This window comes from Neomonachus schauinslandi, chromosome 2, assembly GCF_002201575.2.
Source record: "Neomonachus schauinslandi chromosome 2, ASM220157v2, whole genome shotgun sequence".
NCBI classification, from domain to species: domain Eukaryota; kingdom Metazoa; phylum Chordata; class Mammalia; order Carnivora; family Phocidae; genus Neomonachus; species Neomonachus schauinslandi.
In genome coordinates, this window is record NC_058404.1 from 173,196,537 (window position 1) to 173,204,528 (window position 7,992).

The window sequence follows — 7,992 nt, forward strand, 5'->3', positions numbered from 1 at the left end:
TCGCATGCCTATGCTTATGACTATACCCATGCCTATGCCTATGCCCATGTCTATGCCTATCCCCATGCCTATGTCTATGCCTATACTCATGCCTATACCCAAGTCCATGCCTATACCATGCCTATGCCCTTGCTGTGCCCATACTCATGCCTATACGCATGCCCATGCCTATGCTTATACCCATGCCCATGCTTATGCCTAGACCTATATGCATACTTATGCCTATGCCTAGAGTCTATGTCTATACCTGTACCTATGTCCTTGCCCAGACCTATACCCAGGCCTGTACCTAGGCCCATACCTATACCTATACTGCTTCTGTATTTTTATCTTTATCTATATTTGAACAAAAGCCAATTAAAAAACATAAACATCTTTGTGGGCCACATTTTTTTCCATTCAAGATAAAAATAGTTATACTGAGTCCCACGGGGAAAAATGGATATTTTACAAATCAGACATCATTTTGTAGCATATAATGATTTATCTTATTGAATAGAAGAACGCCGATGAGAAACTTGTTATTGTTTTCTAGCCATCAATACATTAGCATCTTTTGGGCGTATTTGAGAAGTTGTAATCTTGAGTAGCTGTCTTATCTTTCAATCTGGAATGTGATTTAGAGTAGGCTAGGCAGGGGGGATCACTGGACACTGTTCACAAGATTGAACTGGGGAGCTGCAGAGCACCATGGACACTTCCAGAGCGGGGCGAGGTGGCTCCAGAAGCTGGAGATGGACGATGAGAGGATTTCAAAGACAGTTCCCAGCTATTTCATAATTTTTCCGGAGTCCAATATGTCATCCCTATTCCTTTTGTTTTAATATGTAATCATGATCTTGAAACTTCCCCCTTATAAAATCACTTAATATAGGGTTTACAATGTATATACATAAAATGGAAAACTTTCTAAGAAGCAAAATGTATTTTCTTCACCTTTAAAAATATGATTGCAAAATTTACCACTCACCTTTCATCTTAACAAACATATTTAGAAATTCATGTTACTCACTCCTTATTTTTTGCCTAAAACAGCTGGAAAATGGAATATCTTACCTTAGCAGAGTTCAGTGCCACACCCGAGGAATGTTAGAAAGCAGGTCAAAAGGTAGTTATTTGGGGTGGTTTGCTGTGGTGTCTGTGAAGTATTGTTTTTAGAGAAATGAGTTTCTGTAATTTTGGCTAATTTGTAATGGTAACTGTTTCTGTTGACAGGTGGTTTAAAACTATTTGTGAATGATCAGTCATCTTGCAAAAGAAGAAAAACTATTGTGGTTTAATAAAATATTCCATAATCAATATTTGAACAATCATAGTACTCAGGTTACTAGCAAAAAATGTATGATATATGCTGTTACTGACTTATTTTGGGGTCATTGTATTTTTTAGAATGCAAATAATTACAGGTAAAAAATGTGGTGCATAAAATACTTATGTTTTTTAATTGGTCCTCATGCCAATCTCTACCTCTAATTCTATATATCTATATTAGTATATATCTGTATCTGTATCTACTAGTATATGCTCCTATCTATATCTGTGCTGGTAGAAATGATAATACAGATGCAGATAGGCACAGATATAAGTCTTAGGTAAAGGTACAAGTATTGGTATACATCATTATCATAGTCCATTCAGGTTGCTATAACAAAGTACCATAGATGTGGTGGCTTATAAACAGAAATTTATTTCTCACAGTTTTGGAGGCTATAAGTCCATGATCAGGATGCCAATGGTTGGGTTCTGGTGAGATCCCTTTTTTGACTTGCAGACTTCCAACTCTCATTGTACACTCATATGGCAGAAAGAGGGTGAGAGAGTGGTTTGGAGCCCCCTTTATGAAGGCACTAATAACATTCATGAAGGCTGCGCTCTCATGAAATAATTACCTACCAAAGTCCCTACCTCTTAAAACCATCACACTGGGGCTAGGATTTCAACATATGAATTTTGAGGAGACATAAACATTCAGTTCATGGCCATCACCATTATCCTAAACCATTCTACATGTAAATCAAAGTAACTGGGACTGCTTTCCTCATGGTATGGATATAGTGTAGTAACCGTTGAAAATATTTATCAGTCACCTTTGTCTCCTCTAACCTGCACACCTATAGTTGTGAGGTTTTATAATTTGAAGTCTGAATCTTCCAAAATCTGCAGTTCGTTTTTTCCAAAGCTGGCAACGTTCATTCACTCATTCACCAAACACATAATGAACTCTCGCTCTTTACCAGACATTGTACCAGATGCTGGGGATACAGAAAACAGGACTTGGTCCATACCTTTATTTGTTGTCTGGTAGGAGAAATGCAAATGTACTAGGAAATATAAAATTAAAACACAATATGCATTGTGCATATGATGCAAATGAGGTGCCATAGTAGGAAAATAAGAGCTGTGAATCTAGACCTGACTTTTACAAATAGACTTAGGTTTACCAAATGGGAAGGGCTAGAATTTCTCTTTGTGGCATAAACTTGATGTGCTAGGAAAAACTCTTGCTACTTGGGATTCAAGATTTACCTTTCCTCTACCTGAGGAAGAAGGGGATGAAAGCACAGTGAAGCTGCAGAGATCATTCTTTTGAATTTGTTTAATGATTCATTCATTTGCTGGGTCTAAAGCTGGGCTCTGAAGTCCAGCTTCCCTGCTCCTAAGTTACCCTCTCCCTAGGTACTGGGCTCTGTTCCCCAAATCTAATCATGGTCTGGGAATCTGAAGGACCGCAGGCTTTAATACGGAAGGGGAGAAATTTGTTTCCCTTCTGAATTTGTAGGGTTAGCACAGAGGGCACTCACATATCATAAACCAGAGACTTCTAATACAATGTAATCTCCAGAACAGCTCTAAATGGTACCACTTTCTGGAAGCCCTTTTGTCATTTCTCATGCCAGTCTGGGTAGGGACTCCATGTTGAGTTAACTCAAGTTAGCTATGCCACTTGACCATGATGAGACAGTCTATAAAACAGGGATCCTAATGTCGACCTCCCAGGGACAAGTGTGAGGAGTGTAATGTGTCTGTCATTTAATAAGCACGGTGTTAACTGTCATCCCCTCCCCCAAACCATCAAATCATCATTTCTCTGCTTGTTAGCATTAAGAGTAAAGTGTAAGGTAAGAAAAAAATGTTGAAACATATATTATTTGATTTACTTATGGGTCTCCTTTGGTAAAAGATCAAGTAGGGGGAATATGTTCAAAATTACTGTTAATAACTGTCTTTTTATTTATTTATAAAATGATTGATACATTTTAACACTGATAATCAAGTCAGCTCACACTGGCGGAAGTGAGTTAGAACTATCGTGTAGCCCAAATTTCCACCATGTTAAAATATCGCTGTGCTTTTGATACACAAAATTTATATTTGCAAGTTTTGCAGTCAAACAACATTCTTTCTGTAGCCCTAACCCATAGTTATAACACATTATCAAGTCAATAAAATATTCCTAGGTCAGTTTTTGTAAAGGCATTCATTTTTTACTGACTATGAGAAATAATCCAGTATAACCTATTTTTTAAATGAACATTGTTGGCAATTACAGAGTAAATAGAGAATGTAGCTTACTTCAATTTAGAACATGTGTGAATTATCATATTTTTACTTGGATTTCTTTATTTAGCCTCCCTCTATTAGCCTGTTCCTTGTCTAAGCTCCCTCGTTACCCAAAACCCAAAAGATTTGTATTCCCAGTCTATTTATTTGAATTCTCTTTCCTGGGATACCTGAGAGTTATAACCCCTTCTGATATTCTGCTTCTATTGAACATTTTCTTTTTCTGTCCTCTGCCTCCCACCAAAGTATCTTGGGCTGCTCTTTTTTATGGTGATTGTTGGGTCTTGGAGCCATTTCTCTTTTTATTTCCCCATTAACAACAAACCTTGAATGGTGAAGTTCTGGTTATTCAAGAGCCAATGTAGTTGAAGTGGATATGAGTACAAAAATTTGTGCTAGACTACCTGTGTTCATACTCTAACTCTACCCCTTACTGGTTATGAGATTTGGGAAAAGTTACTTAAACTTTCTGGTCCTTCATTTTCTAGAATGTAAAACATCAATAATAATAGTATTTACCACATGCAGTCATTGTCAAGATTAAATGAATTGATATATTTACAACATCATAGTAGGCGCTATACAAGAGTTAGTTATTATTTGTTTTTGAACCTCATCATGGCCACTGTTCTAAAATAAGATCTTAATAATTTATATCTTTGAAGGCTGAATCTCAAATTCAAATTTTGACTCACATCCTGTTATCCATACCATGTTCATTGACCACCCCCAGCAGGAGCCAATCAATAGTTTCCTTTGTCAGGTACTCTTGCAGGTATCATCCTGAGCCTTTGCCAGAATTGCCATTTCAAACATTATGCTCTTTTTCTCTCATGAACACATTTATACTTATTAGGCACCTCATCTCAAACTTTATTTAAGGGAGAATAATTATATTTAAATGGATGAACATAAGTGTGAGGTAATTGCCAGCAGAGTTACATCTTTGCTACCCCTTAGTAGCCCATCACTACCTTCAATGATTTGATCTTTAAATTTTTAGGACATATAAAACTTTAGTATCAGGCTTTTCTGAGGATAATCAAAATAGGGAATATTTGGTTAGTAGCCAAGGTTTACACAAGACAAACATATATTAAAAAATGCAATTCTTCCTTTAATGAAAAAGGTATCGAGTAATTGATAATTCACATGATTTAATAGTTAGAGTATTCCAAGACTTAATGAAATATAGTCCCTGCTATATTCCTTTCTATCAATGAAGCCCTGTCCTTAATGTCTTGTATTTATCGCTTTGTTATTTCTAAATAATAATCCAGTGTTTTTAGATTTATCAATTTTAGAGTTTCTTGACTTCCTGCCAGAAACATAAGAATTCAGTACCATTTATTTATTTTCTGTTTATTTCTTTAAAGCAGTAATTAGATTGGAAATCACACACACACACACACACACACACACACACACACACACACCTTAGTACAGGCATACCTTAGAGAGATTGCTGGTTCTGTTCCAGATCACCACAATAAAGTGAATATTATAATAAAGTGGGTCATGAATTTTTTGGTTTCCTACTGCATTTAAAAGCTATCTTTAGGGGTGCCTGAGCGGCTCAGTTAAATGTCTGACTCTTGGTTTTGGCTCAGGTCATGATCTCATGGGTGTGAGATAAAGCCCCACATCAGGCTTCACACTCAGTGGGGAGTCTGCTTGAGATTCTTTCTCTCCCTCTCCCTCTGCCCCTCCCACAGCATGCATGCTCTCTTTCTGTCTCTCTCTCTAAAGTAAATAATCTTTAAAAAAGTTATCTTAATACTGTACTGCAGTCTATTAAGTGAGCAATGGTATTATGTCTAAAAAAACAATGTACATATCTTAATTTTAAAAATGCTTTGTTACTAAAAAAATGCTAGCCATCATCTGAGCTTTCAGTGAGTTGTAATCTTTTTGCTGGTGGAGGACTAGCTTCAATGTTGACGGCTGCTGACTGATCAAAGTGGTCATTGCTGAATGTTGGGGTGGCTGTGGCAATTTCTTAAAATGAGACAACAATGAAGTTTGCTGCATCAATTGACTCTTCTTTTCACAAATAATTTCTCTGTAGCATGCAATGCTCTTTGATAGCATTTTACCCATAGTAGAACCTCTTTCAAAATTGGAGTCAATCTCAAACGCTGCTGCTGCTTCATCGACTAAGTTTATGTCATATTCTGAATCCTTTGTTGTCATTTCATCAATCTTCACAGCATCTGCACCAAGACTAAATTGCATTTCAAGAAACCACTTTATTTACCGTAAGATGCAAGTCTTTATCATTAAACTTTTATTATGAGATTGTAGCAATTCAGTCTCATCTTCAGCCTCCACTTCTCCTTCTAGTTCTCTTGCTAATTCTATCCCATCGGCAGTTACTTCTTCTGCTGAAGTCTTGAACCCCTCAAAGTCATCCATGAGGGTTGGAATCCACTTCTTCCAAACTCCTGTTAATGTTGATATTTTGACTCTTCCCATGAATCACAAATGTTCTTAATGGCATCTAGAATGGTAAATCCTTTCCAGAGGGTTTTCAGTTTACTTTGCCCAGATCTGTCAGAGGAATAACTAGCTATGGCAGCTAAAGCCTTACAAAAGATATTTCTTAAATAAAAAAACTTGCAAGTAGCAATAACTTCTTGATCCATGGGCTACAAAATGGATGTTGTATTAGTAGGCATGAAAACAATATAAATCTTGTACATTAGAGCCCTTGGGTGACCAGGTGAATTGTCAGTGAGCAGTCATATATGTATTTTTAAGATTTTTAAAATTTATTTGAGAGAGAGAGAGTGCATGAGTGGGGGGGAGGGACAGAGGAAGAGGGAGAAGCAGACTCCCTGCTGAGCAGGAAGCCCCATGCAGGGCTCGATCCCAGGACCCTGAGATCATGACCTGAGCCGAAGTCGATGCTTAACTGACTGAGCCCCCCAGGAGCCCCAAGCAGTCATATTTTGAAGGGAATCTTTTTTTTTCTTTTTCCTGAGCATTGGTCTCATCAGTAGCCTTAAAATTCAGTAAACCATGTTATAAACAGATGTGCTGTCATCCAGCTTCATTGTTCCATTTATAAAGCACAGGCAGAGTAGACATAGCATACTTCTTCAGGGCGCTAGGATTTTCACCATGGTAAATGAGCATTGGCTTTAACTTCAGGTCACCAGCTGCATTAGCCCCTAACAAGAGAGTCAGCCTGTCCTTTGAAGTTTTGAAGCCAGGCTTTGACTTCTCCTCTCTAACTATGGAAGTCCTAAATGGTATCTTCTTCCAATAGAAGGCTGTTTTGTTTACCTTGAAAATATCTTGTTCAGTGCAGCCCCCTTCATTAATTATCTTAGATCTTCTGGATAACTTGCTGCAGCTTCTATATCAGCACCTGATGCTTCGCATTGCACTTTTATATTGTGATGAGAGCTTCTCTCCTTAAACCTCTTGTACCAACCTCTGCTAGCTTCAAATTTCTTTTGCAGCTTCCTCACCTTTCTTAACCTTCATAGAATTGAAAACAGTTCAGGCCTTGCTCTGGATTGCGCTTTGGTTTAAGGGAATGTTGTGGCTAGTTTGATCTATCCAGACCACTCAAACTTTCTCCATATCAGCAGTAAGTCTGTTTTACTTTCTTATCATTCATGTATTCACTGGAGTAGCACTTTTAATTTCCTTTAAGAACTTTTCTTTGGCATTCACAGCCTGGATGACTGGCACAAGAGGCCTAAACTTTCGACATGCCTTCCTTACTAAGCTTAATCATTTTTAGCTTTTGATTTAAAGTGAGAGATATACAGCACTTCCTTTCACTTGAATACTTAGAGGCCATTGTAGGGTATTAACTGGCCTAATTTCAATATTGGTGTGTCTTTGGGAATAGGAAGGTCCTAGGAGAGGGAGATAGAGGGGACAGTTGGGGTGGAGTAGTTAGAACACACACACCATTTACCAATTAAGTTCACCATCCTATATGAGCATGATTCATGATACCCCCAAAACATTTACAATACTAACATCAAAGACCACAGATCACAGATCACCGTAACAAATACAATAGTAATGAAAAATTTGAAATATTGTGAGAATTACTAAAAGGAACAGGCACATGAAGTGAACCAATGCTGTTGGAAAAATGGTACTGATAGACTTGCTTGATGCAGGGTTGCCACAGACCTTCAGTTTGTTAAAACAATATCTGTGAAGTGCAGTAAAGTGAACAGAATGAGTGAACCTTCAATTATGTAGAAACAGATAAACTGGTTTAAGGAGTAAATGGGTTAAGGAGGCATATTTGATGTGCCTGTACAGTGAAATCTCTTATAGATATTTAAAAAAGACCCATGGGTGACTCCAGTCCTCAAACATTCTGATTAAACCCATCTGGGTTGTGACTTACATATTGGAATTTATCAAAGATGCCCATGTGCAGCAAAGTTTAGGAGATTA

General features: G+C 37.5%; 1 pseudogene; it reads right to left on the reverse strand.

Annotated features, from left to right (window-relative positions):
- Positions 1 to 5,434: 5,434 nt before the first annotated feature.
- On the reverse strand, positions 5,435 to 7,375 carry LOC123324082 (annotated as a pseudogene).
- Positions 7,376 to 7,992: the final 617 nt, after the last annotated feature.